This window comes from Idiotropiscis lumnitzeri, chromosome 22, assembly GCF_059441095.1.
Source record: "Idiotropiscis lumnitzeri isolate Australia: NSW breed Sydney's pygmy pipehorse chromosome 22, RoL_Ilum_1.0, whole genome shotgun sequence".
Classification (NCBI taxonomy): domain Eukaryota; kingdom Metazoa; phylum Chordata; class Actinopteri; order Syngnathiformes; family Syngnathidae; genus Idiotropiscis; species Idiotropiscis lumnitzeri.
In genome coordinates, this window is record NC_142412.1 from 6,385,892 (window position 1) to 6,412,741 (window position 26,850).

The following is a 26,850-nucleotide window of genomic DNA, read 5'->3' on the forward strand; positions in this document are numbered from 1 at the left end:
GCCGTATTGCATAATATGCCTATAAATAAGAAACATTAGTGTGTTTTTTTTAATTAAAAATAATGTATGTACATGTAAAATTTTATCAATATTTTATACGTTAGTTGTGCAGCTTTTTTGAAATGGCTCGGACATTGCCTATATCATTAGAAATCTCTTCAACAATATATCACGAGATATGGGCATAGCTTGATGGGCTTGGTACTTTCAATGGGTTCGGACCGTACCAGAGATCTTTCATAAAACCTTCCACAATTCATGCCCACTGATTGAAATCCCCACTTGTCGAATTTGTTTTGATTCCCGTATAATAACGTAATATCTGATGCACCATCGCCGCTTCAAGGATCGCTGCTTTTCTCACCAGCACAATTGTGACTCTCCGCATGCTGTTTAGTGGAGCTCTATGATCCAAGAAGAGCTTTTTTTTTTTTACACTCACACACACGCACACGCACGCACACAACACAAGGGCGTGGGTGAATTTTTGTACTTTTATTTTTCATTGAAAGTAATGTGTACCAGTATCAATTAATAAAGCAGTTAATAGGAGCTAGAGGTAAGTTGGACCCCGGTTCAAGTCATAGATAAAATCTCGTTTAGATAAATATATCCGTCTTTCAATGGAAGATTAAATTGTATGTTAAAAGTGTCTGAAAACACTGGAGACATGAAGAGAGATTGATGTCCAATCGCAACCTTGTCGAGCAAGATAAAAGTGGGGAACAAATATGTTTGAGAAAAAAAAAAACAACAACACATACAATAAAATATTCAGCAATTATTCATGTCCCTGCACATGAGTGGCCACTAACATGTCCAGAAAACAAATGTTGATTTCTATGGGAGAGCACCAAAGCAGAACACAGAATTTATTTCCTGAGAACTAATTGAACAAGGCTGGTCATCTTTCTTTGATTTTTTGTGGTCATCACGGAGCTTCCATTCGGTTAAACTCAGGGGCCGCTTGGAACCGCCTAAAAATAGCTCACCAGTAGGGCTGCGCGATTGCGACGTGCGCAATAACTGTTGGGAAAAGGGATTAAAATAATATCCGTTAAGAAGATTTATTGAAATGCATGTTATCATTGTTAACGACCAAAATCTTAAATAATCTCCCCGGATTAGACAGACCAGAGAAGTAAAATGTAAGTAAAATTAATCTTATGTCGACCTGAACAGCAAAAGCTGAAGAATGTGCCAAAGAAGAGGAGCCGATGGAAATTGATGGAACACCGACAGAGGCTCCATCTTCGAATGGCACCTTTCATTTCACAGGGCACACCAGACGGCGTACCAGCAGGTAAAAGTCTGAGTAATTAAATAAATACAAAAAGAATGGCTGGGGAATAAAAAAATAATATGTTATAATAATAATTTGTTTTTTTTGTTATAACATGAATTTCACTCTCTCTCTCCCCGTATATATATATATACATATATATATATATATATATATATATATATATATATATATAGTATTTTTTTTTAAAGCATTTTTGAAGGTGCGCCGCTACTTCGCGGATTTTCAGTTTTCGCGGGTGGTCTCGGTCCCCATTAACCGCGATAACCGAGGGTTCACTGTACTCCATAAAATTTGTTGCCGTTCCCCACACTTGTCCCTCGGTGTGCATATTTATTTGTTTATATGTATATATATGATTTGGGCTGGTGCACGCGTCCGCTTTGGCCCCCTGGGAAGGAAAAATACTCTCGGTCAAAAGAACGATGGGCCCCATAAAGACTTGTCACTTGACTCAAATGAGGCGTGATATTTGCCAATGCGGTGCTAAAGATGTAAAAAAAATACATTTAAAAATCTGAAGAGAAAATTCACACCATGCATCACATGAGGCCATGTTTGATTTGTAATGTTCATGTTGTGCTTGTTCTTTTACTGCTCTGATTTTTTTCATTTTTTTGACAGGTAAGTCACACCCTCATGGAACATCAGCTCAAGACACCATCATGCGTTATTCAAGTAAACGGAGGCCTTACAAGTCAACGTGGGTTATTTTTGTCATCATATTAAAACAAATGGTCCGTTTATAGGTTTTGGTTTAAACACCTAATATAAAAAACCCAAGTTGTTTTTAGTTGAAAAACACTTTCTGGCTAAGCCAGGAATCTCAAAACCTGTGACCCAGGGCCTTTTTCGGAAGTGAGCCTGCATGTCAGAGCATACGCCTAAAAAAAAAAAAAAAAAAAAAAAAAAAAAAAAGAATATGACGGCACTCGCTGGTGTATTTAAAAAATCTAAACATCTAGTAGAAATGAGCATATAGTAGTTATGAAACTACAGTCCCACCCTTTGGCACCCACGGATTCGAATATTCCGATTTTTTTTTTTTAATCCAATCGGTCACTCACATTTCAACGCATCAGCTGATGTTCCATGAAGGCGTCACCATTAAGTCGCTGCGAGTGCTGCGAATCCACCCTGTGTGGTCTGCTGGGGAAAAATCCATTTCTGTGGTCCAAAATACTATATGACGGGGGCGGGGCTTCGAAGTTTTCACTTAAGATTTCCTTCGCCGCAACCCGCCCCCGTCATATAGTATTTCGGAAACAAAAAATTTTAGCCCCAGTGTTTGTGCCAGGTCTTCAGATGCTACAGACAGAATTTGGCAGATGTTAATTACATGGAGGACTTTTACTTCAAGCGAACTAGCAGAAAATAGTCGGTTTTGGAAAGCTGTGATGTTGGGGGGCCGCTTGGAACCGCCACCACAATAATGATATACCATCCTACGACAACACACCATGACTTCTCACCCTTACTTTCTTTACGCTCTAAACCTGGAGAGCTTCCAGTTGCCAGGATGGCGGAGTGGTCTAAGGCGTTGCGTTCAGGTCGCAGTCTCCCCAGGAGGCGTGGGTTCGAATCCCACCTCAGGCAGAGCCCATTGAAAGTACAAAGCAAACACAGTCAAGAGAGCATTACCAGGTGCCAGGATGGCGGAGCGGTCTAAGGCGTTGCGTTCAGTTCGCAGTCTCCCCAGGTCACTTTAAAGTTGCATGGATGACGTCATTGTAGGTCCGTGTTTGTCATGGCGCTAAAGTAGCCGGATAATAGACACCGGAGGGAACCTTCTCTATTTATCGACACCGGAGGATTGTACTTTGTGGCAACAAAAGCTCCGCAGCAGGGGAAGCTCTCAGCACACATTCTTGGCAATGGGAGGACGTTTTATTTGAAATGGGGCGATTTTTTTCTATCTAATAGAAATGGACACGGGTATAGTACCAGCAGCTTTAGGACCGCCATTATGCGACCGCTACTTAAGCAACCAAACCTCTGGAATGTTTAATGAGTTTTAGCCTCAAGCTTCCTCCATTCCCGCAGGCCGAAGGAACCGTCCACCCGAACACCCCGGCGCGAGGCCGGGGCCGGCAGGGGCCCTCCGATGGAACGTCTTCACGACGTGCACACACATCCCTGTCATCAGGGGGGGTGTTCCAATTTGGTGTGATATTTTGTGTTATAATTTAAGTTTGATTGTTTTGGTTTTTTTATTTGACAGATATGTAAATTCATGACACACAAACTAAAATGCAGATTAATGCATCCAAAATCGGTAATATTAATGCTGTCCTGATGAGGTGAGATGAGTTGAGATTCAATAAACATTACACCGAATGTGATTTGTCATCAGCGGCATCAACTACGATTAAAAATGATTGATTTTGAGGATTATTTGATCCATTTGAGAGTGGATCAGACGTTGAGTGTTTATTTAAGATCTTATATTTTCGCCCTGGAATGGAATCGGCCCGAGAGAGGGGCCCAGATTTTTGGTCCACAAAACAGATTCTGTAGGCCCTGAACATATTAAGTTGACATGGGAACAGACAATGTCTTTAATCTGATTGGCCGGAAAAGAAAACAGTTGGTGTGTGCGTGTGTGTGTGTGTGTGAGGGTGTGTGCATACATGTGTGTTTACATTTTCCAAGTAGATGGATCGTTTACTTAAAAATGTATAATATATATACAAAGCACGACGAATATCAAAATGGACCGCAAAGACTTTACACGATTAATCATGGAACAGGTGGGGTCCCACCGCAGCTATCCAGTTCCCCTCTTTGATAACTCATTACAGACTTTATTAATTCCCCCCTGCCCATTGCGCTGGGTTCAAACAAGAAACAAAAACTTGATTTGAGCATGACCTCAATAGATGGAAGAAAATGGAATGGAATTTTAAAACAGAGCTTTGCAGAGAAGTGTTGGGAGTTCACGGAGTGAATGAGGGAATTAAGCAAAGGGGCCGGACTCACAGGTCGGGCCCTAATAATATTAATAATAATAATTTCCACAAAAACAATGGGGACCTCGTAGCGGTCGCTGCTCGGGCCCTAATAATAATTTCTACATATTTTTGAAAGCAAAGTATTTGCTGAGTTTTGCAGCGACTGCCTTAAGAATTTCAAGCTTGCCAGCTGGGTGTGTCTGCCAATCACTTTCACATCCTCAACACGCCTTCGTATCATCGAATTTCTCCTCGGGGTGAATTATTGACAACATCCACGGTGGGACAGAGTGCACAGGCATGTGAAAATCACGTGTTGTGTTTGAGCGTCAAATTGCCTAATTTAAAACTTGATTAACTAGACGTGTAATGTTTAGTCATATTTTAACACCATCATACGGGAATAGAAAGTCCACAGCTGTACTGTAACATTTAGTCATATTAAAATTTAAATTATTTTCACAGAAAAATGGCAGGGGTCTACTGCAAATATATTGTTTTATTTTCTTTAAAAAAAACAAACATCCTTTTTGGTGCCCTATAAATCCCAATATAGCATTTTTTCAACTGCATGAAATATATGGCAATTTTCTATTATCTTTTCCCATTTGTTCGCAAAATACATATTTTGTGTAGAATACACACTACAAACAACTAAAAATAAATATATAAATACAATGAAACAAATATAAAAAAAAAAGTAATAATTTCAAAATTAATTGTGGAGCAATTCTTCTGCAGTGCTAGTGTAGTAAGGTACGGGATAAAATATATGTATTCAACCTAACAATAAATACAAATTAGCAGGGAATTAGAACACAATTTAAACACTGAAACATGTGTTTTTATTTTAATTTTCACGTACTGCACGGTGCCCTTTTGACGAATCCGACTGAAAATTAGTCAGAGTAGTTTTCTCATGTTCCCTCGGACAAAGTCTATACGTTTGTTGTGCAACACTTAGAAAAAGTGGCTCCTTATTTTATCAATGGACTGGTTCTCAAACTTCCATTTCGCAGTAAAAGCATACCAAGGCACTTTCGGGAAGATTTGGAGATTTAGCGGCGCGTTAAGCGCACCGTGCTTGAGCAAGTGTCAAAGTTTTACCACAGACAATCCATTGGGGTGTGATATTCAAAAATCTTTTAATGTATTTACATTTCATATGTAGTCACTAACTATTTTTTAAATATTATGCCCCCTTTGTGTTTAATCGATAAATGTAGCCTTTTCTGATTAAAAAAATATAATATATATAATAAATATATATATATATATACTTTTGCTATAAAGGAGAATTATTTGCAATAAAATGTTGTCTTTCTCTAGCATAACCATAGCATTCTGATTAATATTGTATTTGTGGCCCCATGGTTAGTCGGCGGACTTTGCCACGGGACACGAGGCATCTCCCCTTTTTTAAAGCAGTAATTAATATGTTGGAAAAGGGGGTTGTGGCGTACTCCCTTTTTAAGCCCATAGTAAGCCAAAGATGCAGATGCATTCCTTGCAGCATGCGCTTGATCACCGATGCATACATTTTATTTTTTTTAATTTTACATTAGAAGAACACTATCATGATCAAGTATTTAAAAATTTCACAAACGCCATTCAGGTGGAGAAAAAAATACTTGCGGTTTTCAAAAACACCATTTGTAGGAAACCACCAAACAGCGACCTGACCTCTTGGACACCTTTCTCCCCTGGAGGCGTGGGCCCCCAAATGGGCCCTTGTAACCATTTGCGTTTCTTTCTCAATCGCAAGAGGGCAAGCATCGATTTTGGAGCTGCTCTGATCATTAGTGACGCCGTATTGGTCTCGTCCATCTGTTCTTGAGTTTGGCTCCAATTGGCACTGAAGTTAAAGACGCTCACCTAAACATTCATTTTATGGTTTAACTGTCAATCAGGCAGAAACAATTCCGCCTTTTAGTTGTTTTGATCAAACAAACTATGAAAAACAAATAGAAAATTTGAACCCCGGGAGAGAGCACTAAATATATTTGACCAAGAGATACAAGGCCGGTCACTTATGTGACTAGCCGCTAAAGAAGGGAACGAACGGCCGCCAAGTGCCGCTGCTGACGGGCCGACCATGGTTCAGTAACCTTTGACATCGCAAACGTAAGTGGCTTATGATCCACGTAAGCCGTGAAACGGCGTCCGCTGGGCGAAACTACAATGCCCCCGAATATTTTTTAGACCCGCGAAGCACTGAACCCGCGAAAGGTTTTTTTATTCCCCAACCATTCTTTTCATCAAGATTCCACAAATGCAATATTGATCACAATATAGTTTTTAGATTATTGTGGGATATTTGCAATATGGCATATGATGGCACATGCTGCTAAAAATCCAAAACTTCACATGTACATCAAGAGTCGGTACCTGAAGACATCTATATGTTTATATTCTGTTATACACCTTGCGCCAATCAATATCATTTTTTACATTTTGACGTCCTGCACGGTGCCCTTTTAACGAATCCGATTGAAAATTGGCTAGAAAAGACTCAAGACATTGATCTTCCTCTTTCCCTATTTTTGTGACTTTCCTTCGAAGGGCGTGGCTAAATTACCTAAGAACGCATTGAGTTCGGCCCCTCTGTCAAATTTTAGAGCCCATTGTGGCCAAATCCCATCACAAAAAAGCCATTCAATCACTAGAGAATCTTTTTGGGGGAAGCATTTGCAGCATGTCTGTAAGGAACACAAACATTCTTGTGACAGGTAAGTCACGCCCTCATGGAACATCAGCTGATAAAGACGGGTCACAAGGTAAAAAAAAAAAAAAAAAAAAAAGAGCGAACCCACCGAGTGCCAGCCAGTTTAGAAAATTCATATAGTGGATTTTTTTTTTTTTAAAAAGTGAGTTCCACACTACAATTTTTGTGACGCGAGCATGCCCTCCTCCTCCGGAGCTTCCATTCGGTTAAACTTAGGGGCCGCTTGGCACCGCCCGTGCCCGGGGCTGAGCACAGCAGAGGCAGCCACCAGCTTTTGCAGTTCCGCCGAATTGCATTAGGGGCGCTGCAGTAGGCAAACGTTGATCCCCCCTAGTCAGAGGGTCATTTGCCTACTTCCCAGGTTTACCCGGGTTTTTTGGAGATCTTGAGCGCGATGGCGATGAGAGGACCCAGCACCACCTGCATGAAGCAACACACAGCATGGCATTGCTTAGACATAGTACTTGGCAAGAACTGCTCAATCTTTCACTAAACTTTGGAACCTCAAAAATGGAAAATGTGTGTGAAATAAAAAAATACACATTCTAAGGTCTCTATATCTTCATTACAAAGAGCAGTTAATTTGCTCAATATTTTGTCTCAGAAAATCATGATAAGCGTGGATGCTTTATTTTTGTCTTTATTAAGCAACCAGCATCCAATCATATTTGCCGTAAAACATGAGACTTATAAACTGAGCACACAAGCTCGGCCAATGTCATCAGTTCGAATGAGAGATTCCACTGCTGTTCGGCCATATGTGCTCTGTGATGTATGGACATGTATATATATATATATATACGGGGAGAACATTAGAAATATATATTCAAATTACCGATGAATAGGAGGTATAAAAATGTTATTAAATTAACACTGTTTACTACGAACAGCTGAATCATCAAGTCTGCGTCTGTGATGCTTCCACTTAATCCGATAACTCCCACTTTAAGCTTAATTAGTTGTGCAGAATTTTTTAAAATCCCCCTTTTTTTATTTTTTTGGTCCCAAATTTTTACATCTATGTAGAGAAATATCGTGCCGTCTGGCAACTGGTAATGCTCTCTTGACTGTGTTTGCTTTGATTTCGGTCATTGTAATAAATTTCGGTAACGGTAAATTTTCGGTTTATCGCCCAGCCCTATGCTGTAGCACGGCAACAATTTCTAGAAAAACAATAGGGACCTCGTTTTGCTATCATGACAACAAAAACCTTTTTGTAAATTTTATGGAGTACAGTGAACCCTCGGTACCTTCATTGCGTTTGCTACACCACAAAAAAACAGGCGGGATTCAAACCCACGCCTCCTGGGGAGACTGCGACCTGAACGCAGCGTCTTTGACCACTCTGCCATCCTGGCACCTGGTACTGACAGTATGCCTTGCTAAAAAGTTAGCGAGGTCGATGCGTCTTGTTTTAAATGAATGGACGGAGAAATTCTTGATGAAGGGAGGAGAAAATGCTCAAATTTGACCCGATTGTCAGTATGTAAGTCCGCCGAGACCAACGTTTCACCCCCACACTGATATAAAATGGACCACAAGTATGCGAGCTGCTTTTTTTATAAATTTCCACATATTCGCCTGACAGGCTGAGAGCACAAAATGCCAACATTTTGAAAAGAGACTGCGACCTGAACGCAACGCCTTAGACCGCTTGCCGCTTCAGAATGTTTGAGTCAGGGCCACCCTTCTTCTTGCCTTTTTAATAACTTGTATTTGCTTTAACCAGTAAGTGGCACTACCACTACGATGAAAAATAAGTTGGTAGATGTCTTCAGGGTTGGACTATCCTTAAATTTGAAAATATTATAGAAGTTAGAACTATAAAGGGCTCCGCCATTTTTAGGGGTGTTCAAATGTTCACCGGAGGGTGTGTTCCAATTATAGAGGAATCACACTCCTCAGCCTCCCTGGTAAGGTCTACTCAGGGGTACAGGAGAGGAGGGTCCGTCGGGAGATCTCTTGTCAAGCAGAAGAGTGCACAAGCCTGCTAAACTAGAGAGAACTAAAAAAGACGAACGCTGGCGACTGTTACTTATCACCAAACCCTTTCAGTTTCTCAGCAAATTATTTTGCAGAACACTTTTATACTTTCACAGGTTGAAGTGTACGCCCCCCCCCCCTTCGGCCTCAACGTTTTCCTCTCGCGCACCTCTCCACACCAGCAGGGAGCAGCTAAAATTTACACCCTGGCCAGGTTCTGTGCTCAAACTGAGCTTATTCACGACTATGTTGTCTATAGCAATAGTTTTACACTTCTTATTTCTCATCTCTTTAACCACTAGACCTTTCTTTTCTTTATCTTCTGCACATTTCTCCCACACTAGTCCATGTTTTGACAGTCTGGATCGGTAGAAGACTGCCTACTTTCCAGACCCAAAGAACTGGGATCAGCGCAATCTGCTTTGGGATTTACTGATTTATGTTTACGGCACACTAATAAATAAATAAATAAATAAATTCTTCTTGCTCACTTGTGTTTTTTTTTTTTAAATTGGGCGGGTAGGCAGTGGTGTTCTTTGGTGAATTCCAATGAACCGTTTTCTTTATTGTGGATTTGATATGCTAACAAGGATGTGTTATGCAAGGTTCACATTAAAAAAAAAATAATAGTGTTGCAATATCTCATGAAGGAAATATGCCGCTAAAGCAAGCACGAGCGGAGCGCGAGGCTGTCAGTTATGGAATTATGAACAGTTATCAGTCAGTGTGAGCAAGCTCCGGAGGAGGAGGGTGTTGTGGTTGCAAGAACTGCACTGCATCACACTGAGATCTGTTATAAAACGTCATGGTGCTTTTACTCATTTAAAGAACTAAACCGACGCGTATTTTCATCCGGTGGTCAGGTTTGCATTGAATGTGAGCACGAGGGACGCTAGCTTGTTGCGTTAGCTTTGCGGAGCTAACAGCTTGCACTTTTGTTATAGAACAACAGAATGCAAGTACCATGATAATTTCTGTCATTAATTTTTGTGTAAGACACGATGTTCACTGGTTAATTACATGATTCTTAAAGCAAAGGTTACTGTGAATGCAATTTTGGTAAGATTTTTGTAGTCACACTGCATAAATCTGTCTGTGTCTGTTGTTTAAACTTCAATATAAACTATTATGGTTAAAATCGTTAATTGGGATGGAGGGATTGATATTTTTTTAATTTATAATTTATTTTTCTTACACTGATATTGGAATGAATATTTCATAACTACACAGACCCAAGTGTGAAAACAGTCTTAATCATTTTGCATAGCGGTGGAGAACTCCAGCACCTCCACTTTTCCATGGTTCGTCGCTTGGTGGCCAATTTGCCCTTCGCCGGAGACGCTCACGACTACAGGGAGGACAATGCGCGGCTGCTGTGACTTGCGCACGTGCGCACGCACTTTATCTTAGTGAACACCTACAAAAATTGGATATTGTGCCATTTTGAATAATAATAAGATTGCTCTGGCACACTTGTTCTGATATGGAATAACTGAGTTTTGTCACCGTTTAATTTGGTTCCACCTTTATATAGTGTAGAAAGGCATCCTGAAGCCTGGAAAGTCATTAATTTGATTGTCCAGTATTTCCTTTATGAGATATTGCAACCCCCGGTCCGCGGGCCCCAGGGGGCCTCACAGATGAAAACATAAAGTTGACGCAGGCCATTGTAAATGTTATTGGTATGTTGCCACATGTCAAGCAAAGTCTTTTTTTTTTTTAATTCTTTTTTTTTAAAGGAACGGGGGAATGTGAGATGGGATGAGGATATGTAAATAGTTTGTGGGTTTAAATCATGTCCTTACGGCTTTAAGACAGATCATCATAATGAAATCATACAACAGTGTGGTCATCCGTGGAGGGGCGAAAACCCTCAGTAGGGACAAAATTCCCCTCCTCCCTTCCGGCGTGGAACGAGATTCTCATGGTATGTTGGTCACTTGGGAATAAAACATAAAAAAACTTCAATATACCTAGTGAAAAATAACAAAACTGTCTCCACGCAGAGCTTGTCTCCACGCAGGTGCAGTAATATGACGTTTTTTTGCAGGGGATAAAGAATATATGCTTGTGGGTATTATTATTGTCCGTCTCGCTGCTGTCATTCACTTAAATGAGAGTCGTAGCGGTGCTCCCTCGGTGTTCATCCGCAATAAGGACGTACTTTACCCACCTAACAGACTTTTAAAAATTTCACAGGTTCTAATTCTTTTTGAATATTTTGTTTTAAAGTTTTTCTGAGTACAGTGAACCCACCTAACTATGTTTTATTTTTTTCTATGAAACCTATCATCAGCTTCAGAAAAACATATTTCTGGACCTTTTTGCGCTTGTGGCATGTATATATAATATCGTTGCACACTTGAGTACAATGACAATAAATCGTTACCTCCCTAATCATAATCATTTTGGTAGAATGTTGGGACACAAAATGTGATAGCATCAGGATAGAACATAAAAAAAACTAACGTTGCGTCGTGCAAATCGGGATCAAACGGATCCAAATACACGAATGTGCACCCAAATTGCCACAATGGAATAAAGTGCAGCTAATTTCAGAACGACAAGTTTAGTAACTGTTTTTAAATTCATATATTTTTGACAGTGTCTTTCATTCTTAAAAATAATAAGAAATAATAAACACTTTTTCATTTACATATGTAGTATTATTCCAATAATAATTCATATGAATGTGTAAAAATGAAAAAAAAAATAGGATTTTCTGTACTTTTCTTTGTCAGTGTGTTGAAAACTGCTCTATATTATGATCCTATATTAATAAATTATTATTGCAATTTTTTGTAAGTTTTTTTTTAATTAATACCTTTATAACAATGATGATTATGAAGTTAATATAAGGATGATAATGGCATAGATTTTGAAAATTACATTTTGTTGTTGACATTTTACCCATTATTATTATTGTATTATGATTGGATAGTTTTTGTTCTTGTGTCTTTTCTATTAATTCTCCAGTCAAGATTGGTCTCCATGGCCTCATTGTTGAGGAGAGGAAGCTGTGAGCTTCTTTATTTTTCCCATGTGCTGCTCTCAGTTTTTTTTTACACACCCTGTTCTCTGCCTTAGTGTTTCAATTTTTGTGACTGAGCTTTGTGTTTGTGTTTGCAAAATGTTGTCCACAAAGCATATTTGCTAATACACATGTATGTACACGTTCAGAATTCTGGTTGTAAAATAAAAGTTTGGTTTTTTAGTGCTGAAAATGCATTTTTTTGTCCCAATATTTTATTGACTAGTAATACCTTTAATATATGAGAATTTATTTTTTTTGTCCTTATGCAACTACTAGCTAGAGTTTTGGGCGAGGAGGAACCTTCTTGCCGCGGGATGCACACGGCGCTCATCTTGTTTATGTGGCGTGTTGATGTTGTGCTTAAGTGAAGAAAACGAACCACTTGGGGGGCTCTGATGTAGCGCCCCCTCAAGAAAGTGCTGTGACCGCGACATGGGCCGCAACGCTGAGATGGAGTACAGCATGGTGGGAGACCATGACAAAACTCACATTGTGGGAACCACCCTTTCTAGTGGTAGTACAGCTCTGAAAAAAATCAGGCAGGGCCAGTTCAAATGTGATCCTAATGATGACATCTGCATTGTCCATAAGTTTGAATGTGTGTGATTTGTTTGTCTATTAACTGGTGATCAGGCCATGGTCTCCAGAGCGTGTTCATTCTCATCATTAGTGTAGTATGCGCTGCTTGCGTGCGTCCTATTAGTATACATCAGAATTAGTTCAGTTAATGTTCTTAAAAAAAAAAAGAGGCAATACTGTGGCGTGTAACTTTTATTTAAAAACGAAACAAAAATGTTTGTAGCAACTGAGCATCATTGTGGCACACAAGGCCCCGGTTGCCAAGGTTACGATCTTGTTATGTATCAATCAACCATATTCGCCCCAGCAATTGTTGCCTCACACTTCCACATTGTAAACATATTTGAAGAAAGTAATATGCCGGGTCATTTTCTATACATTCTGTTTGCAATTTTCTGTGTGTAAAACAAAATAATAACATTAAGATGTCTTCCTCCAAGTTCCTGCCGCCATAAAAAAAAAAAAAAGACGAGACTGCACAAGGTCCCCTATTTAGTCTTATCACTTTCTGGGTTTTACCACTGCACTTAACATAGTGACTTACTCAACTCCAAAAAATGAAAGCGAACACAACACAGATCTCACCTAACATGTTTTGAACCCTTGTGAGGATGAGTGAATCGGATAATGGATGGATGTGATCAGTCTGTTTGAAAACTAAACAGTTGTTCCCTTTTTTTCTTATTTCTGTGTGATGAACCCAAACCTTCACCTGTAAATAAAACGTCCCGACCTGAAGACATTTAAAAAAAAAAATTCCCACCCCTTTGCGGCCGTCAAAAAACTGTCTCTCCGATAGGTTCATTGGAGACTCTCAACTTGTCCATAGATGTGGACATGAGTGTCAATGCTTGTTTGTGCCATTTCAACAGCGCTTAACGTGAAGATGTTGCTCGTTCTCTTTTGATTGTTAATCCGCCTCTTCCTCTTAAATTCAGTATTCACAAGTATATTTGTAGTACTGGAGGAGGCATTGAACCCTTCAAATCCACCGTGGCCCAAAAAAGATTTTAGCACTCTGACTGCTCCAACTGTGAAGCCTAACTTATTCATAGCTCAGGGGGAGGCTTTGGTACCAAATTTGGAAAGAGACCCAATCAGCACTAAAAAAACGAAACTTCATTAACAGCTAAACCAAACGTTTCCAATGTAAATTTCCACCTTTCAACCTTGTCTCTGTTCATGGTTTTTATGCCTCGCTTGCAGATCTCAATATATATATATATATATATATATATATATATTCGAGGTTCCAGTTGACATACTGCGACGTAGGACATTGTAATTTGGTGCAAAATAATTAATGACATTAATTGAAATGTACTTTTCGTTGAAATGTACTTTTATAATAATAATAATTCAAATGTGTACAGCGTAAAGGAGTGGAAGAGTTTAAACCTGGCTAGTTTTATTCGATGTCCTGCATCTTGTGTCACTGTTATTCTGTGGAATGCTGAGTGTGTGGCTGGTGAAGTTGGAAAAAGAAAGTGAAAGAATGTGAGGTTTGGGAGGTTTTAGGTCGGTGCCTGGCGCAGACAGATACCTCGAGGGGGAAGGGATGCACAAGAAACTGGACCCTTCAGCCACAAGCAGGAGGGGCCACCACTTGAAGAAAGACCAAGAGAAGCAAGCTAAAGTTAACTGCAGCATACACATAGCCAATAGGATCATGCCAGGATGCCTTTGTCTCTGTGTCATTTGCATATTGTGTCTATAAATTAATGCTGAACAGCGAAGACAAAGAGAGCTGTATTGAGAGGGACCCAAACTCAAGTTGTAGATTTGTGTGTTAGGAATAAATCCACTCGTGTGTGAAAATGCCGGCTTCCTGATACCTTTCTATTGCAGAACGAGCGCGCATATTGTTGGATGAATGAGAGTTGGGTAAAGTCACAAATTGGAGTCAGATTATTAATTTGAGTTTACATTGGTTTAAAATTAAATTCTAACATTGATTTAAAGATAAATTCCAACAATTATGGTGACGCCGACGCGATGCATGAGAGGTAAAAGAAGTTTGGAACTTCGAGAAAAACCACATGAGACTGGGTCTCGCACGTCCACACCAGGTGACGACCTGAGAAAGGATAAAGTATAAAAGAGCCACACATCCGACCATCTTTCCTCTTGGGCCCACAGTGAAACAAGGTAAGCAGAACCCTTTCAAATTCTGCACATTGGCAACGCTAAATTATAAGAGGAAGGAGGAGCGGAACGTAGTAAGCGTAAAAGTGTTGGACGCTATTAGGGTGTAAAATCTGGGATTTACCTTCTAGCATAATTAATGGCGCAAAAGTAAAGTAGTATAGTTAAAAAAAAATAATAAAAAGTGTTTCAGTGTGGACGTTAGTAGGGTCTGAAATCTGGGATTTACCTACTAGAATAGTTTGGAACTATTCGTGGTTAAGATACGGTATAAAATCTGGGATTTACGTATCGGGACACGGTTTAAAATCTGGGATTTACGTGTCTGTGTGGAAGCTGTGTGAATGTGAAGGCTAAAATTGTTCTGCGTAAGAAGTGGTTGGGACACACACGAGTGGATTTCAAGATGGCGAAGGAGAGTAAGTGTGATAGTGGTCTCGGGTGTGGCACGGAGATTAAGGATAAATTCATAAAAATGAAACATAAAAAAGAGAAGAAAAACATGAAGTAGGGATGAAATAAGAAAAGAGAAAGAAAGAAAGCTAGAGAAAAGAGAAGAAATTGTATCAGTGTAGAGATTGGAAGTTCAATAAGAAAAGAGAAAGGAACAATTAATGTTCCATTGAAAGGAGGATGATTAAACAGGCAGTATTGAAGAAGGTGTGACTTGAACAAATGAAAAGGATAAGAATTAGGGTCTGCTGTAAGGAGGAATTGAAGAAATAAATATTTTATGTTTCATACTTTAGTTGATGGTCTTTCTATTAAGGTAACTGTAATTAGTAACTGGAATGAAATGCACAGATGGAAATGACATGAAGAAAAAGAAAAAGATTGGTGTTATGAAATCTTAATTGAAGGAAGCTTTGAGAGCATGAGAAACCTTTGCAAGAGCATAGGTGGTTCCTGACTTTGTAGTTTGTGATTTGATACCTTGATTGGTTGAGTGGCTTTGGTAAGGCTACAGTGAATTTGGAAAATTAAAGGAAAAAAAATAAGAGTGAGAAAGATTTTACAGAAGGCAATGAGTATAGGTGTAATCGTAAAATCATGAGTGTGCTCTAACCAAGAGTTAACAGCTCTTTGAAGTTAGATGCTCGTTCCCAAGTAGGGGGAGGAAGTCAGAGAAAGAGGATGAAGTGATTGAAAAAGCGGAAGAAAAGACGGAATGTCTGAGAGGCATTCATCCACAGTTGCCAGACTCGCAACAGTATGTGTTTGAGCCGCCGCCCGATCCGACGGCGCCATTAATGGGGGGGGAGCAGAATGGTTTGAGATGCAAAAGATAACGATTCACAGATGACACCAGCGACCATACAATTGATCGAACAGGCTGTGAATAATGAGAGAGAGGGTGCAAGGAGAACAGCAGGGGAGTGTGGAGACGCCCGTGCTGGCCCCGGGGGGGAAGCACCAGCAGGAACATGTAAACATTTCAGACACAAGAGGAAAAACAGGCATCAATGGCAGTCGTTAACTGATTGAAAAGGAAGATATGCCTTTTGGTGCTCTCGAAAGAAGGTCACAGTCTTTTTGTTTCAGAGGTGTGTCTCAGCACCCCCCCCTCGATGTTGCAGACGTTGATCTAATCTTCAGGCATCTGCCTCTCATTGAGGTGTGGAGCAGTTTTATTTTACAGTGCTAGTGTAGTAAGGTATGGGATAAAATATATGTATTCAACCTAACAATAAATACAAATTAGCAGGGAATTAGAACACAAGTTAAATACTGAAACATGCAGGGGATGCCTGAGGAACAGCAGGGCGGCGACAATCTTATTAAAATTTAAATTTTTAAGCAAAGGGATTATGGTTTTGGGATAAGTTTTAAGTGAAGTATTCTATGAACATGTTGAAAGAAAATCTTTGGAAAGGGGAATATCTAGCCATTGGAGATTGGTTTACCAAATATAAAGTTGGACTAAATAGTTTTGTAGATGATTTATTAACTGATGTGTATTAAATGTGACAAAGGTGGAAGACAGATGTTTTTTTTTTTTTTGACTGTACGACGCGAACGCTGACATGACAATTTTAGAGGATATGACATCATTCCATAAATACCAGACTGCTAACATTCGCATCTATGAGCTGTTTGATGTCACAGGTGCAGTTTCGTCAGCTACGTCCTTGAGAGGAGAAACAACTTCACGGGGAGTGAATGGGAAAATCCAGAGACCCACAGTTGTAAATTTTGGCATACGCGGGCTAAATTAAGGCAAAATTATGGATCTGCCAGCACAAATCTCAGTGAAATCAAGGCGGAAGCGCCAAGGGAGGGGTCTCTGTGTGGAATTGGAAAGTATTGTTTGGTGAATGAAAGTGTGAAAGAAAAGTGTTTGTATGCATATGTGGTTTGAGTGAATGTTTAAGGGACGGGCCTCAGGACAGAAAATTGTTTGAGGTCACCGGCAAGCCCTTACAGTACTTAGGATGCGATGGGTGGACAGGCCTGATCAACCTGAATCCCTATTGCACTCCCGAGTATTGATTTTCAAATTGTTTTTGGAGAAAGATTGGAGTAATTAAATTCAAGCATCAAGTGAATGATTGATTGACGTTATTACACAAAATTTATGCAAAACTGAAAGTTTTGGAAGGAAGATAATTTGTCTCTTCTCACTGGCAATTGCCACACCTCCAGTTATCTCCACAGGTTTGAGGTGACATGTGACCAGTGTGACCAGAAGGCTAGAGAATGCTTCAAATAGCGCCTCACCACTACCATCCCAGAGGTTCTCCTCAACAAGGAGGGAGAAATGAGATATTCTAATTTAGGGTCCACGGTACAGATTAAAATATAGTTGTTGCTTTAGCCTGTTCATGTGCCCCACAGGTTTGATGATTATTCACATTGGATGCGCGACTAGATAACACACGCCCAGTCAAGGATAGGGCAAACTTTTCTTGGAGTGTTCAGACTTTTTCATATAATACAGCACCACAGCAGTGATATTTGAAGTTAATGTCGAATTAGTGGCACTGTTTTTATGGAAAATTACTCACTTAACGCAAGGGTAAGTTGTTGTAGAGGAGATATTTCAGACACAAATGACCCTGAATGTTATTCTGATATTTTCCATTGTATCGTAGTTCATTGTATTTAGGACTAAGACATTGTAAAACACTGTTTGGAAGAACTTATAGAATACCTCAAATTTAAGAGCAAATGGGAAATAGATGTTGAAGCAACTTTAGCTGACCATATGTGAAAAGTGTTAAGAAAACAAAAGACAGGCGCAAATTTAGAGTGACAAAGCTCTTTCCGTCTCCCAGCAGGGGCAGTAATCTAGTAAAGCCAGGATACTGGGTGCTTGTAAGAAGTTTGAAGATAAGACATTCGTAATTACCCAAGGGGGAAGGAGGCGTTAGTAACAGCTCTCACAGCTGTAAAGATAGCAGAAAGGTCAACATTGGTTTATTCGACACGTTGTAAAGAGGTCACACGTTGTAAAGAGGTCACGTTGGTTGAAATCTCCTACAAAGGAGACACCAGACTAAGAGGTTTATACAGAGTTACAAGCGGGACAAAATTTATTTAAGAGGAACTGTCCTCACTTGAGGCCGAGGCCAGACCTGCTGACCAGCATGATGGTCACCAGCTAAGTGGGGACACCTCAGGTGAGATTGGCCGTGCCGTGCATCAGATATTTCTGGCCCGTTGGGGTCGATGTTGCTGTGTCTTTCAGGTGTGGAAGGGGGAGACAGGCCTGGTCTATGTGGCCAGGGCGAGATGTGAATAGAGTGAGACTTCCGGCAGTGACCCATCCAATAATGTCGACATTACACAGCTGTTCCAGTTGGCCGTCCACAAGGGCGTGCCCCTCCCAGTGGCAGAAATCAGGCGAAATAGTCCATCAATGAGAAATGCTACTCGGGCTAAGTAGAACACATTTTGTACAGAATTTTGCACGACATCAGAAAAGGAAAATATGGGATTGGATTAAGGAGCGTGACTAAAATTATTGTACTTGCAGGTTTAGAAGGCCAAGAGAGATAAGAAAAAAGGAGGCAGCTGCTCCTTCCACTTCTGCTGCTTCTGGGCAAGGTTCGGGTGACGCAGCGCCACAGCAGACTGGCTGCTGTCCATAGCAGGCCAGTCAACGAGGTTGGGATTGCAGTAACAGAGGTACGGGTGGTTATGGACGGGGGTTGTGAGTGGGGTGTGCACTTGCTGCGGGGTGTGGGGTCACTGGGTGATGAGCTGTCCATGCCGAGCCACTTTCTGGAATGTGCCATCCTCCGGTGCCATATCTGTCACAAAGAGCTCCACCAGCGCAGGGGGCGCCACCGTTACCCACTCCCAACGCACTTGACACAAACCCGCTCGTACCCCATTCCATGACAGGGGGCCGCAGAGCGTCAGCGTTCGAGGACTAGCAGGTCCTAGCATTCCGGGGACGGTGGATGGACAAGTTTTCGATGGTGCTGGATATTGGGGCGAGCTATGAGCTCCTTCCGCAACCCCCACTGAGCCATGTGGACTCTCAAGAGTGCCTGAGTCACTGCCATTGACTGAACGAACACTGGAATTCGAGTGGCATTCCCGGATGGGACTGAACTTGACTCTGCACATCCGTCGGAGGGAGCATATGTCGTGCTCTTTTCCTTCCCAGTGGCTAAACTGAACTGAAACATTTGAGGGCAGCTCTGAAACCTGGTTCCCATCCTCCCGCGGTGGGTATGCCCTGTTCTTGCTCTGGTCTGAGTGGTTTAGCAACCGCCACCCTTTCAATTCACCAATTGACATATCACATTGTACATGTGATCGCAAACATGATTTGGTTTATCAAAAATGCACTCATCCAAATTTAGTCATGAGTGCATCTTGCGTTAGAATTATATATTTGTTATGTCTACCGGTGTTGCCTCGCACGCGTGCCTTGTCCCTGGACAGCGGAAATGGTATGAATTGTTTACTTTCGCCGAGCCACAAATCACATTGTATATTGATGCGCGTCATCATACTAAAGATCTAGACCCCATCGTTGTTGAATACTCCGCGTCACAATCGGGAGATCATATTTCAGCACCGACTACAAATTCTTTGGTTTTGGGAACATTTCTAAATGTCGAAATTTCCAGAGAAGGGTCGCTCGGAAGTGGTAGTTCTGTGTGTGTCTCTGCTAGAGGTGTTGTGGACCCAGGGCCCGACTGATTTGGGGCTCGGCTCCACAGCTCCGCGATGTTTTTACTGTCTCTACCCCCTCCCCCAGTTGACAGAATCAGTGTGGGCACAGCCTGTAGGTGGATTGAACCAATCATGAGACAATAGGAGGTGAAGACTGCAGCGGTCTTGGAGCTGTCTATGTCTTGTAGAGCACCTTTTCTTCCCATAAAAAAAAAAAAAAAAAAAAGAAAAAATAGAGGTTTAATTCGGTATCTGCGTTATTATAGTTTTGGGATTTTTTATTTTAAGCATAAATGGTTACTATTTCATTTGTGTTGCTTTAAAATTTGTCAATTAACAGTCAAAATTGGAGCGTTAGCTCGAGGCTTAATTTGTAATCTCGGAACACAGTTAGATATTTGAACTCGGTGAACTCAGCATCACTGGAGTCGGACATCGCTCCGTACAGCAACCTCCGGGTGCTTTCCCGGAGGTGGACTCATTCTCGCTGATAAGGACAGTTTAGAGTTCTGGCTAGATCCTGACACGCCATCCAATTGGGAACTACAGGACAAAAGTGGTACCATAGCTCACAGTTGCGCCCGGCCCCAGTATTTGTGCCCGCCATGGTTGAGCTTAGAGGTTGACCGCCCGGACGGGCAGGTCAAGAGAGGGAATGTGTAGATGGCATGAATTGGATCAAAGTCAGACACTTTCGAGTCTGAACAAAGACGATGACGATGCAAATGTTTAACTTATTGACTATTTTACCTGCTGGCGTGTGCTTTGTGTGGACGATGTTGGCGTTTGAACATAGGATGCGGGATGACAGAAGTGATGGAGCGAAAGGAGCATGTAATGGAATGGTATGGTATGGAGCAGAGCGAGATGATGGTAAGACGCTGACACAGACACAACAACTACTGCTAAATCTGAAATGTAAACAACCGACACAGGTGAACACTTGGGTGACAATTTTAATGGGACACACCCATGGAATGATGTGGGAATAAAAAAGAAAGAGCCTATTTTTGACACCCAAGTTGCAAAACAAAAGTTCACCTGCCTAAAAGTTAAATGGGACGGGTCCTGGGATTGGAAATATCCAGGAGTCATGGTGTAATGAAAATGTGTCTTTGCCAGTAGGAATCCCTCTCGCTCGTGATGATGTTTGGCTGTGGTGTGGAGAGAAAGTGCTGTACGATAGCCTTCCCACCAATGCCTCAGGTAAGTGCGCCCTGGTAACGCTGATCATGCCAGTTAGTGTGACAGCCTTAGATCTGGCCAAAATGGAGTGGGAAGGTGTTGGACAATGACGAAGAATCCCCTTCCTTAACAGGAAGAGAAGGGACATGCAAGAATGGTTGAATGCAGGAGATCCCACGTATATAGATGCAATTGGAGTTCCAAGAGGGATCCCTGACGAGTATAAATTGGTGGATCAAATTGCGGCAGGATGGGAGAGCCTTTTCCTGTTCGTTACAGTAAACAAAAATGTGGACCGGATTAATTATGTCCACTATAATGTCCAACGATTGGCGAATTTTACCACCTCAGCACTCCAGGCAGTGCATGAGCAATTGGCTGCCACGTCTCTTATGGCATTCCAGAACAGAATAAGCTTAGATATGTTGTTAGCCGAAAGAGGAGGGGTGTGTAGTATTTTTGGGGATCAGTGTTGTACTCTGATTCCCAACAATACATCTCCTGACGGTCGCCTTACCAAGGCATTGGAGGGTCTGCGCACGTTAAGTGACAAAATGAAGGAGCACTCAGGTGTGGACACCAGTTGGTACTCTGACTGGTTAAACATCTTTGGCAAATATAAAAGCTTGATTGCATAAGTACTGATTTCTATCGCTGTGTTTGCCGCTATTATGGTGTTATGTGGATGTTGTTGTATTCCATGTATCAGATCATTAACTGTTAAGACAATTGAACGCACGTTGGGGCCACTCCCTCCTGGTGGCCAGTACATGATGATCCCTCAGAAGGACCCCCAGGAGGGGGGGGGGGACAGCTGTGGCCCTACGGGAGTCCGGGATGTGAGTATGTGTAGGTGGCCTCAGCGACCTGAGGCCATGAGGAGGAAATGAAATTTTCTACGGATTTTCTACTAGAATGACATTTTCTATTGATTTTTAAGTTTTACTAATTTTCTATTGATTTTTAATTTTTACTAATTTTCTATTGATTTTTAATTTTTACTAATTTTCTATTGAGCTTTACCTCACCTTCTATGGATTTATAGTTGTTACTAATTTTTCGTTGTTTGATTTTTAGCTCGTGTTTAACAATAAAATAAGGGGTTCGAGTGATGACCTCAGTTGTCTGAGGTCATGAGAGGGAATAAAGGAGTGGAAGAGTTTAAACCTGGCTAGTTTTATTCGATGTCCTGCATCTTGTGTCACTGTTATTCTGTGGAATGCTGAGTGTGTGGCTGGTGAAGTTGGAAAAAGAAAGTGAAAGAATGTGAGGTTTGGGAGGTTTTAGGTCGGTGCCTGGCGCAGACAGATACCTCGAGGGGGAAGGGATGCACAAGAAACTGGACCCTTCAGCCACAAGCAGGAGGGGCCACCACTTGAAGAAAGACCAAGAGAAGCAAGCTAAAGTTAACTGCAGCATACACATAGCCAATAGGATCATGCCAGGATGCCTTTGTCTCTGTGTCATTTGCATATTGTGTCTATAAATTAATGCTGAACAGCGAAGACAAAGAGAGCTGTATTGAGAGGGACCCAAACTCAAGTTGTAGATTTGTGTGTTAGGAATAAATCCACTCGTGTGTGAAAATGCCGGCTTCCTGATACCTTTCTATTGCAGAACGAGCGCGCATATTGTTGGATGAATGAGAGTTGGGTAAAGTCACAAATTGGAGTCAGATTATTAATTTGAGTTTACATTGGTTTAAAATTAAATTCTAACATTGATTTAAAGATAAATTCCAACAAGCGCGAGCTGAAAATGCATTTACAGCACTAAAAAACCATTGCGGGATGGAATGTATGATATAGCCAACTCTTCCTAACTGAATTTCTAACACATTAATTGTAAAGATCCATTTGGAATGGACGAATGGATGAATTTCTGACACTCAAATAGAGTGAATCCGTTCTAATCATAGAGAATATAATTGAATGAGAATGTGAATAGTGAATGATGGAAGGTGGAAGGATGTTGAATGATAGTGAATGATGTTGCATAACACTAAATGGAAATGAATCTGAATAATTGATTGAGATAATATTAAAATGTAAAATCATGAATAAGGTGAAAGCATGTTAACATTATGTCAACTAAAAAAAAAAAAAGTCACACGGTTGAGATTTGAACCGACAACACGTTTGACATCGAGTTCATGTCCGTTAAATGCCTATGTACAAAAATGAAATACATCAGTGTCATACATACTTTTTTTTTGTGTGATATAAAATAAAACAGTTGCCTTGATGCAAGGGCACACAACATAGTTCACACCACATTCTTGTTTCACTAACGAGGAATTCCCAGTAAGCGCGGGTCATAAGCCCACGTTGATTAAGTCCCTGCCCTTTGTAATTTCTGAACTCATGAGAAGAAGTTGTTGACATGTGGAAGTCTCAGAATCTTGAGATGAGGAGAAAGAGTGAATGGGGTGTCTGCTATTTGGAGGATGTTAAGATGGCGGCGATTCTGAACTTTTCGGTGCAGATGATGTCAGGGACAATATTGATTATGTTGATTTTGTTTATTTAAAAAAAAGTAACTGTGTTGACTGTTGGATGTGGCTGACAATGCTGGACCTGCCTTGTCAAATAGTTCATAGATGACAATCTTAGCTGTCTGGTATATTATAAAATGTTATCTTGTCCACTCCGTCCATCTGCTCCTGGTCCGGCCCCTTTGTCGAATTGTGATGCTTTTGTTCATTAGCACTTAAAATTAAATGCACTTTTTTTTCTCCATAGAGGTGAGGTTACCAAAACACTCCATCCATCTGCTCCTAGTCCGGCCCCTCGGTCAAATTTTAGAATCCATTGTGGCCCGCCAATAAAAATGTTTGCTCACCCCTGCTTTAAAGAATACTCTTTTGCATCCAGGACTTCTTTCTTCACGAAATTTTAGGGCAAAGTCAGAGAGAACAAGTTTAAACAGAAACTTGCACATTTCCTTTCAAACACACTTGCACCTCCACAAAGAATCCTCACAACACACACGCGTCTGGAACAAAATCCTGAGGAAGCTCCTCACAGTTTGACGTGAACGGTTTATCAAAAGCACCTCATCTGTCTGTTCGTGAGGTTTTGAAAAAGGAAGCACTGTTCAGTCAAATAATTGTTCACTTGTTACATCTGCTTTTTCTAGGCGGTGACAGCATGTAACTCATGACTTGTGGCACAGTTTTGCAACTGGATTTACAATAAAAGATGACTGGATTGTGTTAATTACTCAGACTTTTACCTGCTGGTACGTTAGGCCACAGATGAATAACGGTCAATTAAAGCTGCATGACTGGGGCTGCCAGGCGTCTGCGCCACCATAATTAGGCCTAATCACGGAGAGCGAGGGAGAGAAGGCGGGAAAGGAGTGCGCCTGACACTCCTGTTAAATAGTTCAATAAAATACAACCAAACTCAGTTTTGCTCCTGTTGCCTTTTTAAAAACAGCTAGCTACGCTAGCCATGCTATCTTAATGTTTAGTGTGCATGCATGTTAACTAAGGTATTGTATGGTAGGTTGGGAGGCGGAATATTTTACTATTGGTCGGTTATTTTTACACATTATTGACCTATCTATAGGCGGCCCGGTGCAGTTGCCCTTCACGCCACACGGAGACGACGAGGCCTTTACCTGGGTTAGTGAGGTAGCACTCTAACCTAGGCTGATGCATCAACGTGCGCAATATTTTAATTTTCACGTACTGCACGGTGCCCTTTTGACGAATCCGACTGAAAATGCAAATTGAATTTAGTAAGCTGTAAAATCTGCTGAAACTCAGGCCTCCTCCTGGGCATACTGACCCTTCTGTCACTGGCCACATGCAGGCGGGAGTGTGTATGAGTGTGTAGAAAAGACAGAAATTTTTTTTTCTGTGTCAGCTTTGTCACCGGAATATAGTTTTTGTGGGTCCCTGCTCGGGCCCTTAGGATAATAATTTCTAGAAAAACAAGATGGGCCTCGCAGCAGTCGCTGCTCGGGCCCTCTACAATAAAATGGCAGAAGAATCTGAAACATTAACAATAGAACAGTATTTTAGTTGATATAGTCAATTAGGGAAAAACTACACAAATCACAGTGAGTCATTTTCAATAGCAGGAAAAAAAAATCAGTCAACTCCAGCAAAAATCCTTTTCTGCAACGTTTGGTTTAGCTGTTATAAAAGTTTGGTTTTTTAGTGCTGTAAATGCATTTTCAGCTCGCGCTGTACACATTTGCTATGAGAGGCATTATCTCATAAGGGAAATATTGGACAAACATTCAGTGCAGATTCATCAAGAAGCGTGAGGGATAAATCTTTTTCAACCCCAAAATTTTCTTAAAAAGAATTATATATATATATAGATAGATAGATAGATATGTGCGTACTAAAGATAGGTACATTTTCTTTTTTTTTATCGGCTTTTCCCACAGATTCAGGCTGCAAATCTATGTAGTGGGTAAAGGAAGCCGCATGCTAAACTAGAATTTTTTTCCCGTAAAAAAGAAAAATTCTCAAAACAGTTTGAATTTTTTTAATACAATTCTGAGCCACTTTCAACGAGACGTGTGTGGTTAATTTACCGCGAGCAAAATGAAAGCATGCAACATTGCACAAAGATCACAGGATCAATCAGTGTCCGCCCGAGCACGAGCGGAGCGCGAGGCTGTCAGTTATGAATGAATAAATGAATAAAAAAAATAAATGAAGAATGCCACCTTTCATTTCACAGGGCACACCGGACGGCGTACCAGCAGGTAAAGGTCGAAGCAATTAAAAAAATACAAAAAGAAGTAATTGAATAAATACAAAAATAATGGCTGGGGAATAAAAAAATAATAAGTTTTAATAATAATTTTTTTTTTTTTTGTTATAGCATGAATTTCACTCTCTCTCTCTCTACCCGTGTATATATTTTCAGAAATAGCTTGACCACGATGTTCTGGAGGAGCATGAGTTTTTGTCCCCACTTTGTTGTTCCATTCTTACCTAAATAGTTCGTCCGAATGTTGTTTGGCTCCCTGCATCCGATGATGCGTTTATTTACATCCCATATATTTATTTTCCTCAGAAATGTCTTCAGTAGTTGATTTTTTTCATGTACGGGGATAAATATAGTTGCCTTTTTCTTCAGGAAAAGGTTTGTTAAAGTTATGTAAAATTAAAAAAATCATCTTATTATTACACTTGGGTTTTTTTTCTTCATTTTTTGGGGAGCTTGGCATTTTATTTATGACACAGCTAATTTCTGTAAAACCTAGGACAGGAATTGGTCTTCGGCCAACGGAGAAACATTTTACATTTTGGTGCAGATCCAAGACTAGTGAATACATCATTTTTAATTGCACACTGGGGCGTACTTAACAAATTGGGGAAATTGGGCAGGAGGCATCTCGGGCCGAGACAAAAAGAGACTGGACAAACTGGTGAGGAGGGCCAGCTCCTAGATAAAGAGCGGCGCTGAAAGGGCTTGCTGTCACCTTATCTGCGGGAATTGCGAAAGAGCCCAGGTGTTGGAGCAATGAGATAGGTTTTACAGGAAGTCGGCCATATGCTGGCTCAACACCCCAATGCGGTTCTAGACAACTTTTCTTTTCCTGTTGTGGTTTTTAAAGCCCAATGTCGACAGAACGCATTCAAATTCTGCATATTGGCAACGCTAAATTATAAGAGGAAGGCGGAGTGGAACGGCGTTGAAATGTATAAATAAATAAGTGTAAAAGTGTGGACGATAGTAGTGTAAAATCTGGGATTTACCTACTAGAATAGTTTGGAACTATTCGTGGTTAAGATACGATTTAAGATGTGCTAACCAGTCATCCCACGTGCCACCTTTAATTATTC